At 38.1% G+C, this 23,902-nt stretch overlaps 2 long non-coding RNA genes across 3 annotated transcripts in view; both read left to right on the top strand.

Annotated features, from left to right (window-relative positions):
• LOC306993877 overlaps window positions 1-10,944 on the top strand; it is a 48,875-nt gene extending 37,931 nt beyond the window's left edge. The window contains exons 4-7 of the long non-coding RNA XR_013796557.1: window positions 3,768-4,222; window positions 5,325-5,570; window positions 7,279-7,708; window positions 10,889-10,944. This is a non-coding gene — a long non-coding RNA (uncharacterized lncRNA). The remainder of the gene's footprint in view (window positions 1-3,767; window positions 4,223-5,324; window positions 5,571-7,278; window positions 7,709-10,888) is intronic.
• A 372-nt stretch (window positions 10,945-11,316) lies between these two features.
• Window positions 11,317-23,902, top strand: part of LOC306993876 — a 20,002-nt gene continuing 7,416 nt past the window's right edge. The window contains exon 1 of one of the 2 annotated variants that reach the window (XR_013796555.1): window positions 11,317-11,431. This is a non-coding gene — a long non-coding RNA (uncharacterized lncRNA). The remainder of the gene's footprint in view (window positions 11,432-23,902) is intronic. The other variant, XR_013796556.1, reaches the window with a different exon arrangement.

Raw genomic sequence — 23,902 nt, 5'->3', positions numbered from 1 at the left:
ATGTATTTGGAGTCAAAACGTCTGGTTCTTGCTTTCCCACACATACAATCTCTGTTACTTTAACTTCCTGTTATCTCTGTAAAGCTGCTTTGAAACAGTCTATATTGTTAAAAGCGCTATATAAATGATGGTGACTTGACTTGACATACACTCAGTGTTTTCACTCAATTTGATAGTTTTATTCAGAAATAATTTATATCTTATTTTATTTTGATTCTCAAGTAAATTTATCATGATTTAAGAAAACATGTTTAGATATTTGTACAGGTAAACGAGACAAAAATACTGAGGAAGAGCATTTTTTGCAGTGCACACGGGTCGTGTCCTAGTGGAAAGGAGACTGATAATCATCTAAGTAAATTCCAGCTCCGCTTAGAGGTGAAGAAAGTAGCGACACGCCAAATAAACAGCCAGAAACTGCGAGGAACACACACACACTCATGTGCTTGCGCGCACACACTCGCATACACTCACACACACACTCACACACAATTGCATACACTCACACACATTCACCACACACACACACACACACACTCACTCACTCACTCACACACACGCACGCACGCACGCACGCACTCACACACACGCACACACTCACATACACTCACACACACTTACACACACTCGCACACAATTGCATACACTCACACACATTCACCACACACACACACACACACACACACACACACACTCACTCACTCACTCACTCACTCACTCACTCACACACACACACACACACACACACACACACACTCATACACTCACATACTCTCACACATTCACATACTCTCACACACACACTCACGCTCACACACGCACTCACACACATTCACAGACGCACTCACACACACATACACTTGCACTCACACTCTCACACATACACACACACACATTCTCACACATACACACACTCTCTGTCTCTCTCACACACACACAAACACACAAGCGCGCCTCATGTAGGGGCAGATCTCAGGTGTGTGAAGCTTCAGGATGATGATGAGAGAGCGAGAGAGAGAGAGAGAGAGAGAGAGGGAGAGGAGGAGAGAGAGAGAGAGGAGAGAGAGAGAGAGAGAGGGAGAGAAGGAGAGAGGAGAGATCTGACATGCGTGAGTTATTGCCACAGAATGGACGCATTACTGCTTCATTAACATAAAATGGAGGCACACACACACACACCAGCTCCAGACGGGCCTGAATTCCTGACGCTTTTGTGGATTCGTCGAAAGAACCCATAATGCTAGATTTACATTGTTTAATGCGTTTAACATATTTTAAAAATATGACGTGTTTTTGTGGTGTTATTGCTATTGCGTATATCATTATTCAAACCAGTTTTACCGAGGGGAAAGCGCTCAGTGGCGCTCCCTCATAGCTCAGGAGATCACTTATGCATTTCATCAGGAATTGAAGTGTTTGACGTTCCTATTGAGATCATTGACTTTTGGGATATTTTTTTTTCTCCATTTCCTTTCTGTTTAGTCTCATCTCTCATTATGCGATTTTCTCATTATGCGATTTTCTCATTATGCAAGTTCTCATTATGCGATTTTCTTTCCTCTGGTTATTTTTACGCATGTAGAGCTCAACAAGCTCAGAAACAGAAAGGCTTATTTTTAGGATCCAAAAGAGGATCTCATTCAACTCTAAATGCAAAAAATATATAAACAATTAAGGTTTTTATGTAAAAGTGGTATTTGTTGAATTGCAACTTTATGCTGCTGAGGAATCGTTTTAAAGTAATTCAATTTCAGTTCACATTTATTTGTATAGCTCTTTTCACAATGCATATGGTTTCAAAGCAGCTTTACTGAAAATACAGTATTATTTATTTATTTATTATGAATAACAAGAAGTACAAAAAAATCAAAAGTAAATGGCCTGAACACATTAAGGTAGTGAGAGATGTACTTAAAGAATACTAATATTCATATTCATGGAACATGTTCATGTGATTTTTCAAAATAAAATAAATAAATATATATGTTTGAGACCATTTTTTTACATTGTGACTTGAAAACTAAGCACATTTTGTGTAAATATATTTTTTTCTCATAGGGCCAAAAATAATCTTATTATGTTATTTAAATTATAAGCTACTGAATAATTACTGGGGTCATTTTCTCCCGAAAAGCAGGATATTAATCAGAAGTCTCTGTTTAGACTAAAGTCCACAACAATATTTGATAACGGTCCCATTGACTTTTGCAGTTTTTTAATGATTTAATGGATAAAAATTAAAGCAACACCAAGTAGTTTTTCAACCTTCATAATATATTTCCAAGACCCTTGTGATGGTACATCGACTTACAATAGGTTGAATGACACGTCTGCCATAGCCTGACGGGGTCTGTGTCGCTTTTACTGGCACTACGGAGCTTCGGGGTTCGGGTAGTAACCCGAGCACAAAAAGAACTACAAAATTCGACTGCTTTACGGCATACCTCACTTCCCCCACTTCCTCAAATTCGGACGTGAGAGCCCAGATAGCATTTGTTTGCCGGCTGGTATAGCGTCTGTATGTTGTTGTCACGGCCGAAGCAGCAACTAAACCGAAGGAGGCAAAGGTTTTGTTGGAGGAGACAAGGAAGAGAAAAAGGGAGAGTGATAAAATCAAAGGCCGGACGAGGATCAATATTGGTCCAGCGTTCGCTCGCTGGCGTGAGCTAAAGGAGGAGGAGGGGTGCCCGACCGATGCTGACTTCATGCTGTCGGACTAGTAATAGCTACATGATTAGACGGACAAAATCATCTTTTAGGATAACTATCCTAATGACTGCAGGCTGATAGTCATGTTTGTTTATTTATTTATTTTTCTGGTGAAAGTTGCCTCAGTCTATAATGCAAATCGATTTTTCAAATTGGAAATTCTTCTATGGTTGCTTGATATTATAATATTGACGATATATGGCTATTACCTACCACACAAACATTGAATTGAATTAGCATATCCATTATGTAAAACAGTAGCCAATAGTCTAACGTTACTATAATGACGCTGGCTTGTAAACGTGAGCTACGCGATCTTTTGGCGTTTGAAAAAAATAAAACCCATGAAATGATATTCATAAGACATGCTGACATATGCCACTGAACCTTGGATGAAAACATTTTATATGCAACGCAGGCAGTCTGCCCAAGATGAGAGAACTCCTTCTGCAGAGTTCGGGGGTATCAGCCTGTCAACAAATGCACGTATATCCCCTGGTGTAACCATGACAGATTTTGCGACAGTAGTAGAAGACAATACTGTTTCCTAACTGTAGGGGGACCCCGAGAGCAAAAGCTACTTGGTGTTGCTTTAAGCATACACCTCGACCCGATAAAATATTTAAGATCTTGGGTTAACTAGAAAATGGTACTTTTATATTAAAAATGGCAATTTAGTTTTACTAATAACCTTTTTACTAATTTGCATGACTTGTCGAGGTCTAACAATCACATTTTTAAAATCCGGCTACTTCATATATCCAGGTTTTCCAGGTCTGTGGGAGTCCTGGTTATTTAAAAAAAAAAAGAAGTAAAAAAAAAAGTAAATTAAATTACCTCATTTTAATGCTTGATTATTCATTTTAAGTCATCGTCAGGCCCTCAGTTTGAACCAATTGAGATTTGAAAGCGCTTTGATTTGCCTTTCCTCCGGTTATTTTTTACACGTGTAGAGCTCGGAAACGTCATCCTGCCCTGTTGCATCATCTCCATTTGTGGAGATTTCCTGTTGATAATCACTGTCAGCATACTTTTTTTTTTTTTTTTTTCATTTCCAGGCTGTTTCCATAGATGGTTCCTAGACATCCAAGAGCAGGCCAAAGACAACTGGTCAAAATAAAAACCTGCCGCTCTCCCGAATGAGGAACCGAGGCTGCGGCGGGCGATTTATTCCGCTCAACTAATGTCTAATGTCTGTCTGGGCAGATGAGAAACAACTTAGGACTTCCTTTTTTTAGCATGTGCTTGTGCAGTGGTTTGGTGTGGTTTGGTGTGGGTACGATCAGCTCGCGTTGGGAAAGCAGGGTCGAGTCGTGTGCCCGTGGAGGACAGATCCATATATGTGCTCGTCTAGCCATGAGTCACTCTTTCTGTTTATCCATCATGGAAACCGTCTGTTCCCCGATGGTCCCCGAACCCGTAATATCGGCTGCGGAAACACACCTTCCCGTGCGGTTTCCCTGTGGAATGATGACGTCATGTTCCACATTACCAGCTGAGCGGGCAAGAACAGGTGCAAAGATGAGTTATTGACTCTTATGTTTGTGTAACACTAGTGAATCTTACAAACCCTGTCCTGTCGGGTTCATATTTGTGGCCCAAAACCAGTCTCGAGTCGCACGGGTATATCTGTGGCAATAGCCAACTATACATTGTATGGGTCAAAATTATAAATTTTTCTTTTATGCCAAAAATCATTAGGATATTAAGTAAAGATTATGTTCCATGAAGACATTTAGTAAATTTCCTACCGTAAATATATAAAACATGTATTTTTGTGAGTGAATGCAGCACAATCGTGAACATAAATGCACAACTTTAAAGGAGATTTTCTCAATGTTTCCATTTTTTTGCACCCTCAGATTCCAGATTTTCAATAGTTGTATCTCGGCCAAATATTGTCCTATCCTAACAAACTATACATCAATGGAAAGCTTATTTATTCAGCTTTCATATGATATATAAATCTCAATAAAAAAAAAAAAGACCCATGTGACTTGTTTTGTGGTCCAGGGTCACATTTGACAACCCAAATCAAAAGAAATTAAGAATTAGGGAAATTAAGCTTCATTTTTGGATAAACAATCTCTCTCACTGCAATGACTGATAAATAAATAAATGTCATTCTCACTATGATGTAAAAACATAAAATAAAATGTTATTCTACATAAGGGAAAGTTACAATATTAATATATACTGTTAGTAAATAAATATTTAATTATTTATTCATTCATGCTCAGAAATTGTATTATAGTTTTTTAACCATATAATTGTTTTTTATAAAAATCTCTGGATGCATTATAATCTATCTATCTATCTATCTATCTATCTATCTATCTATCTATCTATCTATCTATCTATCTATCTATCTATCTATCTATCTATTTATCTATCTATCTATCTATCTATCTATCTATCAGCAAAAAAATGATATTTTAATTATCAATTGATCCATTCTTTGAATACAAAATTGGATTACAGTCATTTTTATAATGAGAATTATTAATGAGAATGGGGCGGAGCTTAATTGTCATGAAAAAAAAAATGATGACGCAAAAAAAGGCTTTTATTGTCTTTATGTGAAATATAATCTCTTTTTTTCTTTCTTATTTTAGTGTTGGAGTTACAGTATATGTGAGCTGGACGTGTTCTTGACAGGTTGCGTGACACTCGCTCATCAGCTCATTAAAGCCAGCGCAGTAATACGACACGCATCACGCACGTCGAGTCTCTCCAGGGGACTCGTATTGACTCATGTCTCACTGTCACATCAGTTCGCTTCATTGGGTTTGGATGATGAAGCTTCAATGCCAAGATCCTTGACACCCCTGGAGCAATGAAGTTCCCACAATCCCACACATGTACATACAGTAGTTATGCACACACAGCCTTCTTATTTGCTTAATAATGTGTGTGTGTGTGTGTGTGTGTGTGTGTGTGTGTGTGTGTGTGTGTGTGTGTGTGTGTGTGTGTGTGTGTGTGTGTGTGTGTGTGTGTGTGTGTGTGTGTGTGTGTGTGTGTGTGTGTGTGTGTGTGTGTGTGTGTGTGTGTGTGTGTGTGTGTGTGTGTGTGTGTGTGTGTGAGAGAGAGTGTGTGTGGGGGCATGTTTAGCTATACTTGTGAGGACCAAATGTCCCCACAAGGATAGTAAAACTTGAGATTCCCTTTTTGCTGGTCATCACAAGGTAAATTGATTACCGGTAATAAACATTGTTTTTGAAAATGTAAAAATACAGAAAGTTTTTGTGTGATTGCAGGTTTAGGGTTACTGTGTTTGTGTGTGTGTGTGTGTGTGTGTGTGTACAGTAGATAGACAGACAGACAGATAGAGACAGACAGATAGAGACAGATAGATAGATAGATAGATAGATAGATAGATAGATAGATAGATAGATAGATAGATAGATAGATAGACAGACAGACAGACAGATAGATAGATAGATAGATAGATAGATAGATAGATAGATAGATAGATAGATAGATAGATAGATAGATAGATAGATAGATAGATAGACAGACAGACAGATAGAGACAGACAGACAGACAGATAGATAGATAGATAGATAGATAGATAGATAGATAGATAGATAGATAGACAGACAGACAGATAGAGACAGACAGACAGACAGATAGATAGATAGATAGATAGATAGATAGATAGATAGACAGACAGACAGACAGACAGACAGATAGATAGATAGATAGATAGATAGATAGATAGATAGATAGATAGATAGATAGATAGATAGATAGACAGACAGACAGACAGATAGATAGATAGATAGATAGATAGATAGATAGATAGATAGATAGATAGATAGATAGATAGATAGATAGACAGACAGACAGACAGACAGACAGACAGATAGATAGATAGATAGATAGATAGATAGATAGATAGATAGACAGACAGACAGACAGATAGATAGACAGACATACAGATAGATAGATAGATAGATAGACAGACAGACAGACAGACAGACAGATAAATAGATAGAGACATACAGATAGATAGATAGATAGATAGATAGATAGATAGATAGATAGATAGATAGATAGATAGATAGACAGACAGACAGACAGATAGAGACATACAGATAGATAGATAGATAGATAGACAGATAGATAGATAGACAGACAGACAGATAGAGACATACAGATAGATAGATAGATAGATAGATAGATAGATAGATAGATAGATAGATAGATAGATAGATAGATAGATAGATAGATAGATAGATAGATAGATAGACAGACAGGACAGATAGATGGATGGATGGATGGATGGATGGATGGATGGATGGATGGATGGATGGATGGATGGATGGATGGATAGATAGATAGATAGATAGATAGATAGATAGATAGATAGATAGATAGATAGATAGATAGATAGATAGAATCCTAAAATCCAGTTTCACATTTCAAACATCACATAATGAAAGTAAACTGGTTTTCATGTTGACTTCAAAGTTGATTGATTTGCATATGGGGTCGTTTATATGTAAGCTGTTATTGCTTTCACAATGAAACTTGGGTGGCTGTCGTCAACTCTGTTTTGTTTTGCAGAGACAATTGAACCCGCAGCAAGTCATATCTCAGATGCTGTAATGCCAATAACCCTGTGTACTCGATATGACGTTGATAACATCAGCAGAGACGTCCAGATCACGTAAATCTGTTTGCAGTGGTTTGCGAGGACTTTCTTATATCCTGGATCCGTTCTCATAAGAAACAGCTCCATCATGCCAGTGTGCACAGTAGCGAGGGTCCAAGAAAAGCTTGGAGGACTAGTTCAGAAAACCGCAGATCTAAATGCAGCCACAGTAACCACGAGGCTCACAGCCCGACTGTGAACGCCAAGAACACCGAACACCTTTGGGTGAAGGTCGACCAGGAGGCGAAGACGTCTGGGAATCCATAATCCAAATCCATAATGAATCTGGGAATCCACAGTACATCTGCGAGCAGTGCTGACCAATACCGTCCCGACGACTCGGTAAGGAGTTCAGAAGCGTATAGATCGCATACAGTCAAACCAAAAATTATTCAGACACCATATCATTTTTTTTTTTTTTTTTACTAGTGTGTGCAGGACACTATAGTTAATTTATGTAAGCGGGTAGAGCAGAATAAAGTAAACTGTGAGATATTATACCCAAAAATTATTCATACAGCGACAACCAGTAACATTTAAAAAAATTTGGGACCAAAAATGATTCGGACACTTTGCTAATTGCTAATGCTCTTTTTACACCACAGACTGAACACAATGAAGCATTGCTTGGTAACTGGTTGAGCTAAACTGGTATTATCTAATTGTGTAGTTAAATTTAACAGCTGACAGATATTCAACATAATTCATGTGTGAGACAGTCTAACATACGATTTTATTACCATTTTCTAAACTATAGCAAATAAACTGTGATAATGTGAGAAATGTTGAAGGTGTCGGAATACATTTTGGTTTGATTGCAACTTAGTATACATTAGTCAATGTATGCAAGGCCAATTGCACAATGGGTCTATGACCGGGCTGCTTTTCAATTTCAACAATGTCTTAGCTGGCATTAAACAGAAGGAAATATTGTATTATTACTGGTTTTCTTGCCAAGAAGAAAGGGGCATAGATGAAGCATTGCGGTAATATGTGAAGCCAGTAAAGATGCTTGTTGAGGAAAAACTTTGCGACACCTCCGTTGAGAGGAACAGAAGCTTCCCGACGCGGTTCCGTCTCGATGGATCACTGTGTTATACCTCACACGAGAAACCATAATTTGTGGCTTTTCTCCTCCATTTTCACTTCTGCATACACTCACCACGTTACAAAATGCATTTGGCTCATAAAACTCTATCTTTCCGTGGCTCACAGTAACTTTCTAAACTGTTTGGTTGGAAGAGACGTTGGACTATTTTGCAAGCTCTTGGTGGGATAATTTCCACTGATTATTAGGATGATTAGCATGGCTTCTTTGTACCTAAATATAATTGGTTGGATTTCTCACTCCATTTAGATTTGAGGTATTAATTACAATGAATCAAAAGAGTTCTCTGTCGCATAATACTAGGTCAGTTGAGCATTAAAACCACCTAAATCCTGCTTTTGGATCTTAAAGTGCCCATATTACGCTTTTTCAGATATTACCTTTCATGCAGTGTGTAATATAGCTGTTTGTGAATGTAAGAAGTCTGCAAAGTTTCAAAGATCAAAATGCAGATAAATGGAGTTATTGTCTCCCATAAGAAACAAGTTGTCAGTAATTAGTCTTACTTCCTGCACAAACCGATGTAGGTTTGTAACATATTTGCATAACGGCAGTCTATATTCATTTGCTGCCTCATTACAGACTGGGTCGTCTGACCAATCAGAGCAGAGTAGACCAATCACAACAGACTGGGTCATCTGACCAATCAGAGCAGAGTAGACCATTCACAACAGACTGGGCCATCTGACCAATCAGAGCAGAGTAGACCAATCACAACAGACTGGCCTATCTGACCAATTAGAGCAGAGTAGACCAATCACAACAGACTGGGTCATCTGACCAATTAGAGCAGAGTAGACCAATCACAACAGACTGGGTCATCTGACCAATTAGAGCAGAGTAGACCAATCACAACAGACTGGGTCATCTGACCAATCAGAGCAGAGTAGACCAATCACAACAGACTGGGTCATCTGACCAATCAGAGCAGAGTAGACCAATCACAACAGACTGGGTCATCTGACCAATCAGAGCAGAGTAGACCATTCACAACGGACTGGGCCATCTGACCAATCAGAGCAGAGTAGACCAATCACAACAGACTGGCCTATCTGACCAATTAGAGCAGAGTAGACCAATCACAACAGACTGGGCTATCTGACCAATTAGAGCAGAGTAGACCAATCACAACAGACTGGGTCATCTGACCAATTAGAGCAGAGTAGACCAATCACAACAGACTGGGCTATCTGACCAATTAGAGCAGAGTAGACCAATCACAACAGACTGGGTCATCTGACCAATTAGAGCAGAGTAGACCAATCACAACAGACTGGGCTATCTGACCAATCAGAGCAGAGTAGACCAATCACAACAGACTGGGCTATCTGACCAATTAGAGCAGAGTAGACCAATCACAACAGACTGAGTCATCTGACCAATTAGAGCAGAGTAGACCAATCACAACAGACTGGGTCATCTGACCAATTAGAGCAGAGTAGACCAATCACAACAGACTGGGTCATCTGACCAATTAGAGCAGAGTAGACCAATCACAACAGACTGGGTCATCTGACCAATTAGAGCAGAGTAGACCAATCACAACAGACTGGCCTATCTGACCAATCAGAGCAGAGTAGACCAATCACAACAGACTGGGCTATCTGACCAATCAGAGCAGAGTAGACCAATCACAACAGACTGGCCTATCTGACCAATCAGAGCAGAGTAGACCAATCACAACAGACTGGGCTATCTGACCAATCAGAGCAGAGTAGACCAATCACAACAGACTGGGCCATCTGACCAATCAGAGCAGAGTAGACTCTCGAAAATAAGTTTTTAATTTTTTTTTTATCATTTTGAACCGTTTCAAATGCTGAGAGAAAAGAGGTGATGTACAATATATATTATGAGAAAAGTGTTCTTGACCTTGGATGCATGTAAACCTATTCTAGTAGATCCAAAACAAAATTAGGAGCCTTTAAAATAGAATAATGGGGCAGGAATTCGTACCAATGACTTACCACTGACCCCGCCCCTAAACCTACCCATCACGTGGGTTTAGACAAATCGTACGAGTTTGTACGAGTGAGGTCGTACGAATTAGCCACCTTTTAATCATTTGTACGAATTCTTACGGATTGGTCGTGAGATAGCGTTGGAAGATCTGGCTACACAAAATTATCAATGCTAAGCTCGTATGATGACATAGTAAAAATAATTTTTAGGTAAAAGAATTGCACACATCATACAGAATTTTTATATATTCTTGTATATCATTTGCATTGCATGATGACAGTGTTTCTCCATTTATTGTGTGATCAAGAAGTCGTCTTTCCGTAATGAATGTTTGGAATATCTGTGGTAGGATTCCTGTAGGAACAGGATAAAAACAAATGCTCTCAGTCCGCATGTGGCTCACTGGCGCCTCCTCCTCACTCCAACAGAACACATTTTTGGTTTGTCCACAGATAACCCACTTGGCATAAAGAGCGTCCGCATGAGGAGCTGCACAATCCCACATGTAAGTTTATGTCATGTTGGAAAGTTACACAATGAATCATTGCTTGTTTATTTATTTTATTTTAAATCCTAAAAGAACTGAACTTACATGGTCATGCTGACATTTCCAACTTTGGCAAATATCTTTTTTCTTTTTCTTTTTACTTGTGTAAAGAAGAAAAACATCTAAAAATCAACCCAGTTGTCTTCAAGTTTGTGAGATAAAAATACACTTATTTTTTATTCCCTGGCAGAAATAAGTTATCATAGGTTAGCCGCATGACGTTGTTAGTCGATGAAATGTGCAAACTTGAGTTTGCATGCAAGTTGACATACAGTACTTGTGTATGTATTTTGGCCTCTGCTTGATATTTGCTAACATGTTCTCTGTTGTCACCATAGATATACATAATAAAAGCTAGATGTCTTACGGCGGAGTCTCTAACGTCATCACCGGCGGCCATCTTGTCACAGGCAAGATTTCTGGCGGGCTCTGTGGTTCCTGATGTACGGTGAGTGATCTGCACGAACACAAATACTCTTATCTCGCTGAAATCTTGACGGATTTACAAACAGTTTGGTTTCTTACAAACGTTATTAACGTTGCTATAATTCTGGATGCTTGAACATGTTGAAATATATAATATTATAATTATTCATAAGTATGCCGTCATAACTGCATCTCTGATGTTTATAACAGACCAACCTGTTTGAAAATCGGTAGAAAATGGAGCAAGTTATGGTTATTTAAAAAGTACATGCACCATTAAAACACAATGTTACGAGTGAGCGAGCTGACTGTGACAAGATGGCCGCCAGGTGCGGAGGTCGACCTCCATTGGCCAGCAGCGCGGACGAGACATCTAGCCTTTATTATGTATGTCTATGGTTTTCACCCACTGATACCCTAGAAAACCAGAGTTCTCGCGAGAGCACAATTTGAATTTGCTCGACAAGTCAATCTGGCATTGAGTAATAATGCTCATTAACTATGCCCTTGTGGCCGAGCTGCACCAATCACATCGGGTTATCTGATATAGGCGGGACTGAGGCGAGCTAAACAGATGACAACAGATTTTCATTACTCAATGCCAGACCTTTAATCTTTCAGATTTGGGTCTGGACTTCCAGGCTAACTACCTGAAGGTCATATGGTGAGAAATGGGAATGTTTTGTGCTGCATCCGAATTTGCATACTTTTTTTGAGTAGGTACTTATTATGAATAAGTAATTACATCCGCTAAAAAAGCATGTTCTATACAGCATGAATGTAATCTGGACGTACTACATTCACCATGTTGTCATTATCATGGTTTCTCTCAAGGTTTTTTTTCTCCATTCTGTCACTTATGAGTTTTGGTTCTTTGCCACTGTCGCATTTGGCTTTTGCTTAGTTGGGGACATTTAATATTCAACAATATTATTGATCTGGCTGCATTGACTCCATTATATGACAACTGAACTGAGCTGGACAATGACATCACGGTTTTCTCCAGAGCGGCTATATATATATATATATATATATATATATATATATATATATATATATATATATATATATATATAAATTAACAAAAGTTTTTTACAAAAATGAACCATCACTGAACTTTCTTAAGGCGAGACATGGCAGGCAAAAACTGTTTTTTTTTTCACTGGTCAATTTTGAGATTTTGTCTTCTTTCAGACTTGTGGTGAAAAAAGTCAGAAATACACATTTAGGTCTTTATTTTACTGCACTTTGTCTGTTTGCGTCTGTAGATTTCTCCGAAATTCAACAAAAGTTGGTGTTATAAATCTTCCCGCTGCTCTGCGATCTCTGTCTGCTCCCTGTCATCACACACACCGCTGTAAAGCGCTCTCTCCTGTACAATGCTGTCGGATACAAATATGGTCATTTCCTTTTTATCAGCAACCAATCGTGAAAGTAAAAGGGCTGAATGCGCAATCTCATTGGCTGATCTTTAAATCTCTAAATCTTTAAAGCCCGTTTTCTCAAAATGACTTTTCTCATACGCCACTTCAGTTGCACTGATATACACCAAACCTTCCAGTCTTGTACCTAGTTATATTATGAAGACATTTACAGAGGGATTTGTAAATATATTATTACTAGCCTGATTTATATATATAATTCATTCCTGAAAACATGGCGAAAATAATTTTTTTAAAGCTATTGACAGTATATTCTGATTTACCGGATAACAAAAGTAGATATCAATAAATACCTCTGGACCTTTTTTCCCATCTAATATGTGTACACAATGAAAAAATATTCTTTAACCTGGCTTTATCCAATACTCAGATTTCGTTTTTTAAAATATATGCAAATTAGTGCATATTTAATTAGATATTGCCTAATTTGCATATTTAAACATTAAATTACAGAAAGCTTGTAATAAAAATGTTTCTCATCTTAATGTAGAAAGATCAACTGGGAAAGTTTCATGGTGATATCTGCTAGTTAAAAATGTTATCCTATTTACCTGTAGTGTCTCGCTTTAAACGGGACTATTTTCTTCAAAACAATCTTTTGTTGCATTATTTTCCTATTATCACTGTGAAGCTGCTTTGAAACAATCTGTAATGTAAAAAGCGCTATATAAATAAATCTGACTTGACTTGACTATAGCAGCGTCAGTTGCGTCGCTTCAATCCTGTGGCCTCATGGGATAGTAAAGTGTCAATCGTGTGCACACTTCAGAAGTACATCGGGTACTTTTTGCCTGCTCTTTTATGAGTACTGTGAATTCAGACATACTTCTTTTGTCACATACTGTTTTTCGCCTTCTATATAGTAGGGAAGTACTGTATGTGATTTCGGATGCAGGTCTCCAAAAACCTAGGGAAAAACATGGACTTTCCAAAGAGTACAGCGATCCGTATGAACAACAATAACACTGCGCTTGCCTATGACAAGAATCGAACGTTCATGTGGGCCGTCGCTCTGTTCCTCTCAAGGCCTCATCGACTTGATACGTCTTTGTGGTTTTCTTCTTCGCCATGAGAATATACGTTTCATATTTCATGTTTCAGATGAGCATCATTCAGTGGTTTCATCAGTCCAGCGCACTTCCTTTAAAAACAGCAGACTCTGTGATGTTGTGACGCTGAGTTTGCTGACCCATTGACCGATACTGAGCTGTGTGCATAAAAAAGAGATGCTCCTGAAGGATTTTCCAGAGGCAGCTTGAAAACACAAACCAAGAAAGTGTCACACACGCTGTTGTAAACAGGAAGCGCTGGAACTTTACGTGGCCACATTCATCCTTCTGGGCTTGGCGATGGCCAGATAACTATTCCTGGATGTGACAGAAAAACCAGAGAGAAACTGGATTAACCGGGTTAGCGGAAGTCTTATAATGCCTGATGATTTCGGCAATCCTATAAAATCATTATGAATCACACTGTACGACACTGGTCTAGGAAACTTGGGTACGACATGTACAGTCAAACCAAAATTTATTCCGAGACCTTCCATATTTCTCACATTAGCACAGTTTATTCACTGTAGTTTAGAAAATGTTAATAAAATATGAGCAGAACTCAGTTGATATTTGACTGGTTTTGTCCATCCAGAGCTCGGGTCAAAGTGTCGGAATAATTTTTGGTCCCAAATTTTTATAAATTTTACTGGTAGTCGCTGTATGAAGAATGAACATAAATGAACGCTAGTGTCCTGAACCCACTAGTAAAAATAAAATAAAAAATGATATCTGGTGTCTGATTAATTAGCATAAATTAGACTGTTCGATGATGACACCTATTGAATTGTAGGCTACGGCGCAAGTTAGTATAGAAGAATAAAACGTCATCAGGATCCGCTAGTGGTGAAGAAATAGAGCAAGATGAATCGCACTTTATCAATTGTGGTTTTTATGAGCGCTGAAAAAAAGAGGAGAATATGGATGCGGTTATGGCGAGGGAAAAGAGGACAACTTGACATGGCAATCTTGACGGAGCTTGAGGAAAGTAGTTTTAAGTTTTAGTGCCATGTCACATTGATCAATACGCCATTTAATTTTTACATTTTAAATTTTTATTGGCTAGTCGTAGGTCGTAGCAGCAAACACACTGGTGGACACTTTTGGACACTCTCAGAAAATTGTTGCAGAATATCTTTGGTCACAAGACAACAACATGTAGAAGCAACAGGACATTTCTGAATGGTTAGTTGATGAATTTATGAAGCTTATGTGTAGTTATCTTCTAGTCAATGATTAGCATATTCTGTCTTGATAATCTATAAATCGTGTTCCGGGGGCGGGGTTTATGTAAATTCTAGGGTTGTGATGTCACTAACCCGTTGGGATCACTTTTGGAAAGATTTTTTTTTTCCAGCTTGTTGAACAATAAAACACTGACAGCCAATCAGAATCAATTCTAATTTAAGGGCTCGTGCATTTAAAATGGCAGACGAAATTGCGGAAAAGTTAATCACGAGGTCCAGATAAATCCACCATTGTTTGACAAGTCAAGCCAATTTTCAAGAAAATGTAAAACAATCGTTCATCCCTATGAATAAACTAAAGTATTACCTCAGGTTTCCAGCACTCGTTTCAACAACATTGCCTTGACTGGACAAATACTTTCTGAACTTCATACACTGTTCAGTCGTTGGCCAGAGGAGAACTGGCCCCCGACTGAGCCTGGGTTCTCCCAAGGTTTTTTTTCTCCATTCTGTCACTGATGTAGTTTTGGTTCCTTGCCGCTGTTGCCTTATCTTCTGGCTTGCTTAGTTGGGGACATTTAATATTCAACAATATTATAGATCTGCCTTAAAGGTGGACGATGATGAAATTGTTTTTTGTATTATTTTCATGTTATCACTGTGAAGCTGCTTTGATACAATCTGTATTGTAAAAAGCGCTATATAAATAAAGGTGACTTGACTTGACTTGACTTGATTCCTTTGAAGTTGCGGTGAAAAAGACTAGGGCCCTATTTTAACGATCTAAGCACATGGTCTAAAGCGCGCGGCGCAAGTTCACTTAGGTCGGTCCACTGTAGCTAGTTTAACGGCGGGAAAAATGGTCGGCACTCCCGGTGCAGGGTCTAAAAGGGTTGTCCATATTCTCTTAATGAGTAATGGGTGTGTTTTGGGATTTACGTGCGTTAAAGCAATCAGAGTCTCATCTCCCATTCCCTTCAAATGCCAGTTGCGCTCGCACCATGGCTGATTCGTAAAAATTCATACTTTTTTAGTGGAAACAACTATTTACAGACACAATATCTCATCAAATCATTAGCAACAACAATACAAACCACCTAAATCACATCAAAACTTATAAACACAGCATTTATGGCCTTCAACTGAGAAGAATAACAGTCAAAACATACATCTAAATGTCAGAGCGCGTCACGTGATGCATCTGAACCAATCACGTTGTCAGAAATTGACATCAGCCAATGAGATTTCGCTTTTAGAGTTAAATCCCCATTGTACTTTCACGATTGGTTGCTGATAAAAAGGAAATGACCATATTTGGATCCGACAGCATTGTAAAGGAGAGAGAGAGCTTTTCAGACGTGTGCGTGATTAAAGGAAGAACACAGAGATCGCGGAGCAGCACGTTGATTTATAACACCAACTTTTGTTGAATTTCTGAGAAATCTACATACGCAAATAGACAAAGTGTAGTAAAATAAAGACCTAAATTAGTATTTTGGACTTTTTTTCACCACAGGTCTGAAAGAAGACATGTTATTGAAGACAAATAGCCCAAAATCTCAAAATTGACCAGTGAAAAAAAACCCCAGATGTTTTTGCCTGCCGTGTCTCGCCTTAAATTAAAAAAAAAGTACTGTGCCATTGACTTTAGACCAGGTTGCAGTTGGTCAATGGCTCAGTCTATTTCTGTTGCCTCAAAATATGGGCGCAAATGCATTTGCTATTTAAACAATGTGGCGCAGGACGTGAAAATGATAACTGCGTCAGGCTGAAACTAACAAAAAACAATTGCGTCGCGCCTGGCGCTGCATTGCGCTAAGTTTAAGAAAGGGCCCTATGTGTTGTTTTCATTTCACTATATTGACTAAATTCACTGTTAGATTATTAGATCAGATTAGATTATTAGAGCGAAAACATGTTCAATGACGTTGTTGTACACACTTTGAGACCGCAGCGCGCGAGCTTAGAATAAACAGACCGCTATCGTCCGTTGCAAATATAGTTACCGTTATTGTTATCGTTCTTGGTGTGAACGGGCCTTAAGACTATAGTAGAGTACACTAAATTGTGTAGTGCTGTCATTCACACTTTTTTTGGTTCACTTCATTATCTCTTTTTGTGTTGCAGCGATATCCGGGCAGAAGTGGTGAACAACCATCTCCTTTCAATTAAAGTAAAACCCTCAGGCAAAGCTCCAGTGCCAGGCTTGCCCAGTCAGTGCAATGCCAGCCAAAAGCTGGAGTTTTAATTGTTGCGCAGGAATAATAAACTGGCGGTAAATTTGGCTCCCGGATTAAGCCCCTTAAAGTGCGGCTTTAGGAAACAAAGCTAGGCTTAGAAGAAAGAGACACTTCCACATGGGTTGTGTAAGACAAGTCGAGTGAATGGGGACGGAGAGATTCCCAGCCGTGGATCGTTCAGGTCAACACCTGATTTGCCCTCTTGTGATTGACCTTTCACTTTTGACCTGATAATCTTTAGGTTTGCTTAATTGTACAAGATGCCTTCCTTTCTGGAAGTGTGACGTGGAGGAAACGCAAATGCCGTTTGGCTTGAAGGACGCAAATGTCTTTAACGCCGCGTCGTATAAAAATGTGTGGAATAGAAACTTTTCCCAAAAATGTCAACAAGACAGGCTCTTGGAATATCCCCAAATAATTTATTTTAAAATATTTAGTTTAAACCAAAATTGAACCAACTGTAGAGTTCAACTAAACAATAAAAATGTCAAATCTAGAAAAAAAGATTGAATGAATTAAGTTGGATAAAACAATTAATTATTAATTTTATTAATTTATTAAACTTATGTTTGTAGGGTGAAGGTTGCACTTAAAATGTTTAGTATACAAATATTATTTTATTACAAAAAGTATTAAATTATAAAATATAAATGACTAATAATGTATTTAAAAATAGTAAAAACACTAAATTTAATATTTTAAAAATATAATAGTATGATGGTATAGTTTATTAGTATATACTGTAAATATTATTTGAAATAATTGTTTTATTACACTATTTTATTATAAATATTACATATATATATAATTTGGTTTTAATGACCACGTCCAATTAAACCATCAAAATATATATATTTTTTAATTTATTTATTATTTTAAATATGTTGACAAAATTATTTGCTAAAGTTTTTTTACTATGCAAAAAACAAATGCATTGAGAAACAAAATCTCACAGGAAAATGCAAACATTAACTACAACATAATCAATTATTAATATTCCATGGGTTCTCTCTGTTTTTTGTGCATGTTTTCATAATTTCTTTCTATTCTTTGTAAAAAATGATGTCCGCTTTGACATCTGACATCGCTTTTGGCCTCTATTGTGTATGTACACACACACATATTTGGATGACAGTTTTGATGAAACACATTGTACATTTTTGTCCGTTGTGGATTGGTTGCTTTCACTGCACCAACATGAACGTTCAGGTCATCACCTGCGTTGCCCTCTCGGGATTGACCTTTCACTTTTGACCTGATAATCTTTGGGTTTGCTTAATCTTACGAGATGCCTTCCTGGAACTCAATCATCTGCGATGAAATGGTGGGAAAAGAAGAGTTTTAATTGGATGCCAAGCATCTCCAGTAATCCATTCCCAGTCCTTTGCAAGAACACAAGCCTTTATCAGATGCTCTGGTCATTCCACAGATTACACCCTGCTGTTGTTTTCAGGAGGTCCAAAAACAAGGGAAGGAGTGGATTTGGGCTCCGATCCACCGGGTTTGGGGGCCGTGGCCTGAGATGGCAGGGGCCGGTTGGTCGGTGTGTTTGGGAAGACGGTATCAGGAAGGCTTAAGCTCAAACATACAACCAAAACCAGAGCATTCCAATGGTCACTACTGTTCCCCTGCCCACCAGAGCAGAAAATAGGGCGATTGACCTCTCCAGGAAGGTTGTGTGTCTTGGACAATACCAGAATCCCTTTGTGGTTTCAATAAAGTAGACGTTTTCCGATATTTATATGTTGTGCAGAACTTCTGCTGGTTGAAATTAATTAATCAGGAAAATATTGTTCTGTTCTGGAAGTGACATGGAGGAACCGCAAACGGCGTTTGGCTTGGAGGGAACGTTGGTGAGGACGCAAATATCTTTAACGACGTGTCATGTATGAATTGTGTGAAATAGAGACCCTTCCCAAAAATGTCAACAAAACAGGCTCTCGGACTTGCAGTGAACCAGCGTTGGGGCCGTGCGTTTGCACAGTTGGACGACAGTTTTGATGGAACACATTGTAACTTTTTGACCATTGTGGCTCTTATGGTGGCATTTAGTTTGAGGTTTCTGTATATTATATGCATCAGTTTTTAAAAGCAATGCCTGTTGAATGGTAGCAGCGTTTTGGATCATGCAACGCTCTAAAAAGTAAGGTTCTTTATCGGAATCTATAGTTCCATTAAGAACCTTCAACATCCATGGAACTTTGCAAATACAGAAAATATTATTTATAGTGAAAATATATATATATTTTTTTCACACTTAGAAAAAAGTTGTGATAGACTCTTCTTCCCTATTGGGACGTATATCCGAGTGAAACAGCATCTCGAACTAAAACAAATGTAGGGCGGGGCTTGATTTTGTCCATAGGGAATTTATTGGAAGGTTGTGGTTTGCTATTGGTGGATCTCATGTGAGTGACAGGTTGCCCCGCCCTCATCATCAGAGAAGAGAAGAGATGCTGGGAGAGGAAGTTCTTTTAATTCAAGATTACGAGGCACTTTTTTTTTTATGTGCACGGATAAATAATTCAGAATAAACACCGCAATATTCCATAAATATAAAATAAAAAGTCATATTTAATTTCTTGGTGATTAAGAATCTTCACTAAAAGGTTCTTTGGGGAACCAAAAATAATTTTGTGAAATGATGTATGTATAATCAAGTAAGCCTAAGTTGCTTCAGTCAAGTAATGTTCATCGTGAAATATTGCTAACAATAAAAAAGTTATTCTTACGTTTACATTATAAAACCCATGAAAGATTTCACAGCAAAAAAAACACATGAGGGTGGACATTTGAACAATTTTTACTTGCTAAAAAAGTATGCACTTTCAATCAGACAACGGAAAGCATGCAGTAGATTGTGTGCAACAGGTTTTTCAGCAAAGTTTTGATCATTTGATACAGTAGCTTGATATGATACAGTAGCTTTATAGGGTTAAAGGTGGTCAGGCTGGTTTTTAAACCGGCTAAAACCAGCCACTATGTTCCAAAACAGCTATTTTGAAATGTTCCTCATTGTCTTTCAGATTCTTAAATGCAAGGAATTGCCGCTCGAGGCCATCTTTACAGTGTTTACCAACTAATCATTAACTATTGCAGTCATGGAAAGCACATCGCTGCATCGAGAAACTTTTAATTGTTTTCCTCCATCTTGAACTTGAGGGCAACCTACGATGTGCGGAAAAAATGGGAAGCACTCTTTTTTTGTGGGATTACCCATTCTGGTTGTTCAGTCTAGCGTGCATCTTCATGTTCAGAATGGAGACCTCACATAGGGCAAACTGAAGCAAATGAAAACCAGAAAACAGAAAAATAAACAGTTAAAACTGGTGAGCTTTCTTGGCCAAACAATCTCTGGTGTTTGTTTGGGTTTTGAGTCTCATTCCAAGACGCTAATTTGTTTTGTCTGTAGTTGTGCCTGGTTGTTTGTCTGAGGTAAATTCTCTAGCTCCTGGGCTTTCAGATTGTCTGAAGCCACACATGCGCTCGCAAATCTACTCCAAGATGAAACTACAGTGGCCTTTACAGCATTCGATTTTCTAGCAAAGACTAGTAGTGTTGCTGCTATGCAAAACTCAACCTTTACTAATGGCACACAATGCATTTCCGATGGGAAAACCCCCACATAAGTGGCTAGTAGGAGTTACTGTGTCTGAATTTGGTGGGTGTCAATGTCAAGCCCTGGTTAGCAAACAGGATAAACACAAAATACTAATTTATAGGGTTCGCTGCGCTACATTTATATTGATCTAAGGTTTAAAAGCGCTTTGTTTGCATATGTTTGCCAACTACATCAAGATTATAGCCGCATTTATTCTTGTCAGCCATCAGACTGTAATTGATTTGCTATGAACCTGTAAAACTCATGCAGGCCACAGCGCAAACGTCTGTTTACACGAGCCAGGCGTACAGTGTGAAGTGGGTTAAAGAAATCCTATAAATCAAGTCTATGAGACTCACTTGGATACGCTTGTAGACAAAATGCAGCTAAAAACAAACGGGCCCGGGGTTACGTCTGCAGTGCCATAGGGCTCAGTGACAGATATAATAATGCACTATTAACCTTCCCAGAGTAAATAAATATGGTTTCACAAACGCAAAAACCACGCACTCACTGTGTTGGATCGCGCATCTGTGTTTTGGAAGCACGGAGTAACTACTTTAAACCCGTCCACGACAGATGCAGAGACAAGCCGATGGAAATACGCTCAACGAACTCAAGTTTCAAGAGCCGAAACGTTCATAAAACCGGACAGCTCATTGTCTATCAGGTTGTCCATCATAAGAAAAATAGCCACAGGCTTCCAGAAGTCACAGTTACAAGGTTTTTTTGGAGTGGTGAGGCCTGCAAAGAGCCAGAGAGTTTCGGGAAGCGTACAAGAGACTGGGAAAACATAAACAGACAAATCTACGATCAGTGGTTTGGGTTGGATATTCCTCTCATGCCACTGAGTGTCGGGATTCTTTGCAGATGCAATATCAGCTTCCAATGGTCGCAAACGTGGACGTTGAAAACAAGGATTGCTGTAAGTCAATTCGCCTTTATATATATATATAGATATAGCGCTTTCTAGTTTCTACAATACAGATTGTTTCGAAGCAGCTTTACAGAGATAACAGGAAAATAATGGCTTAAAAATAAAATAAAAACCTTAAATTTAAATAAACGTACTTAATCACTAGAAAAAATAAGATAATCCATTAAACATGAAAGTATTGTGCGACCATGTCGTTTCTCCTTAAATATAACCTTTTTGACATAAAGGGTATAAAATTGAGTTGACCAATGAATGTTTTTATTTTATTAAGAAACTCGCTCAAATGAAAAGCCTTATAAAGTTTTTAATAATCATGTGGTATTGTCTATTTTATGATTATATAATCCAGTGAATTAAATACTACACGAATGAATCTTATTGATTTATTTTTGCATATTATTTGGAGCTGAAAGGGATTGTTCACCTAAAAATTTAAATTCTGTCATAATTTAATCACCCTGAATTTATTCCAAACCTGTATAGGCCTACATTTGTTTTGCTGAACACAAAGTAAAAAAAAAAAAAAAAAAATGAAAGAAAAAATACTATGGAAGTCAATGGTGCCCCACAACTGTTTGATTATAAACATTATTCAAAATCTCTTCCTTTAGTTTATACAGGTTTCTTTTCATTTATACATGTTTGCATGTATAAATGACCAAAAATCTAAAAAAAATCACATTATTTCTACAAATGCAGTCGTATAAAAATGCAACATTTAAATTTTATAATGTATTTAAAGCAACTGTGAGGAACAGTGCATTGCACGTGGTATATCAACAGCGTCGCAATGTCCACGCTCAGCCCAATCTCTATCGGTTGACACATTTCTCCCCCCATACCGCCAGCCTAAAGCTCAGACTTGTAAAAGCACATTGAAGGGAACATAAGCAGATGGGTTACAGTCAGTGGCGTTTCTGTCAAAGCTGAGATAAAATCAGCATATTGTTTGACTGAGAGGCACGTAAAACCTCGTCCGAGATTAATGAGACCCTCATGTGTCGTCTGTCCAACTCTTACACCGCCGTTCAGGAATGGCAAAGGAAAAAACTGTGTTACCTGTTGGAAAGTAAGTCACAAATGAGAATATTCTCTTTAATATCTCTGTTGTTTTCTCTTGCCGTGAGATGAAATGGAGAGCAAGTGGAGTGAGTATCATACACACATGTATTGTATACCTCTGTACTCTTAAGGGTCGTTCACACCAAGAACGATAACTGTAAAAAATGTTTTTTGCTGGTTTAACTTAAAAAAGTAAGTTGCCTGTTTGCCTTTCAATTTTGAGTTCATTGAAATTAAAAATTTGAGTTAATACAATAAAGGAGATGGTTTTAATCAACAGAAACTCAAACTATTATGTTATCTGAACCACTTTAATTATCTAAGTTGATTTGACAAAAGAAAAAAGTTTTACAGGGTAATATTTGTTTGTTTGTATTTATGTTTTAATGTTATGTTTTTTAATGGATATTTGTAATATTTCTGCCGAATGGAATACATTTTCTTCTGGGAGAGGAGACACCATAGAATAGTGCTGCTAAATATTACCCACAATTCCTGTGTGCACGAAGCAGAACATAACATATTACATAGTGGCCATAAAATCATAGCCAGACTGCAGTTAAAAGAGCAATTTTACAAATGCAACAACAATGACATGATTTTCTTCTAATATGCCAAGGCAGAGTCATTTAGACTTTTTGTTTAGGTTACTGTTTTGAATTGTTTAGATGAATTTATTCATTTTCTTCCTGCTTCATTCTAGGAGAGTTTGATGGCTTGGGAAAGTCTTTTTTTTGCTACTCAGATGTATTACGTTTGTAAACCCTGTGAGTTTAGGGAATTTCTTTTGAATGAATACTTGACTGTAATCGTCAGTCGTTGAGAAGGACGAGGGACCACTTTCATCCTTCATAAACCATATCATGCAGGAAAATATGAAGAACCCTTTGCATGCCATAATCGCCCACCGCCGTTCCCTTCCAGCTTCCCTTCAGAGGATCCTCATGGTGGACTTTTCCAGCGGGTTCTGCATCT

The sequence above is a fragment of the Phoxinus phoxinus genome, assembly GCF_949152265.1.
Source record: "Phoxinus phoxinus genome assembly, chromosome: 25".
NCBI classification, from domain to species: Eukaryota; Metazoa; Chordata; class Actinopteri; order Cypriniformes; family Leuciscidae; genus Phoxinus; species Phoxinus phoxinus.
This window is presented reverse-complemented; position numbering and strand designations above follow the sequence as displayed.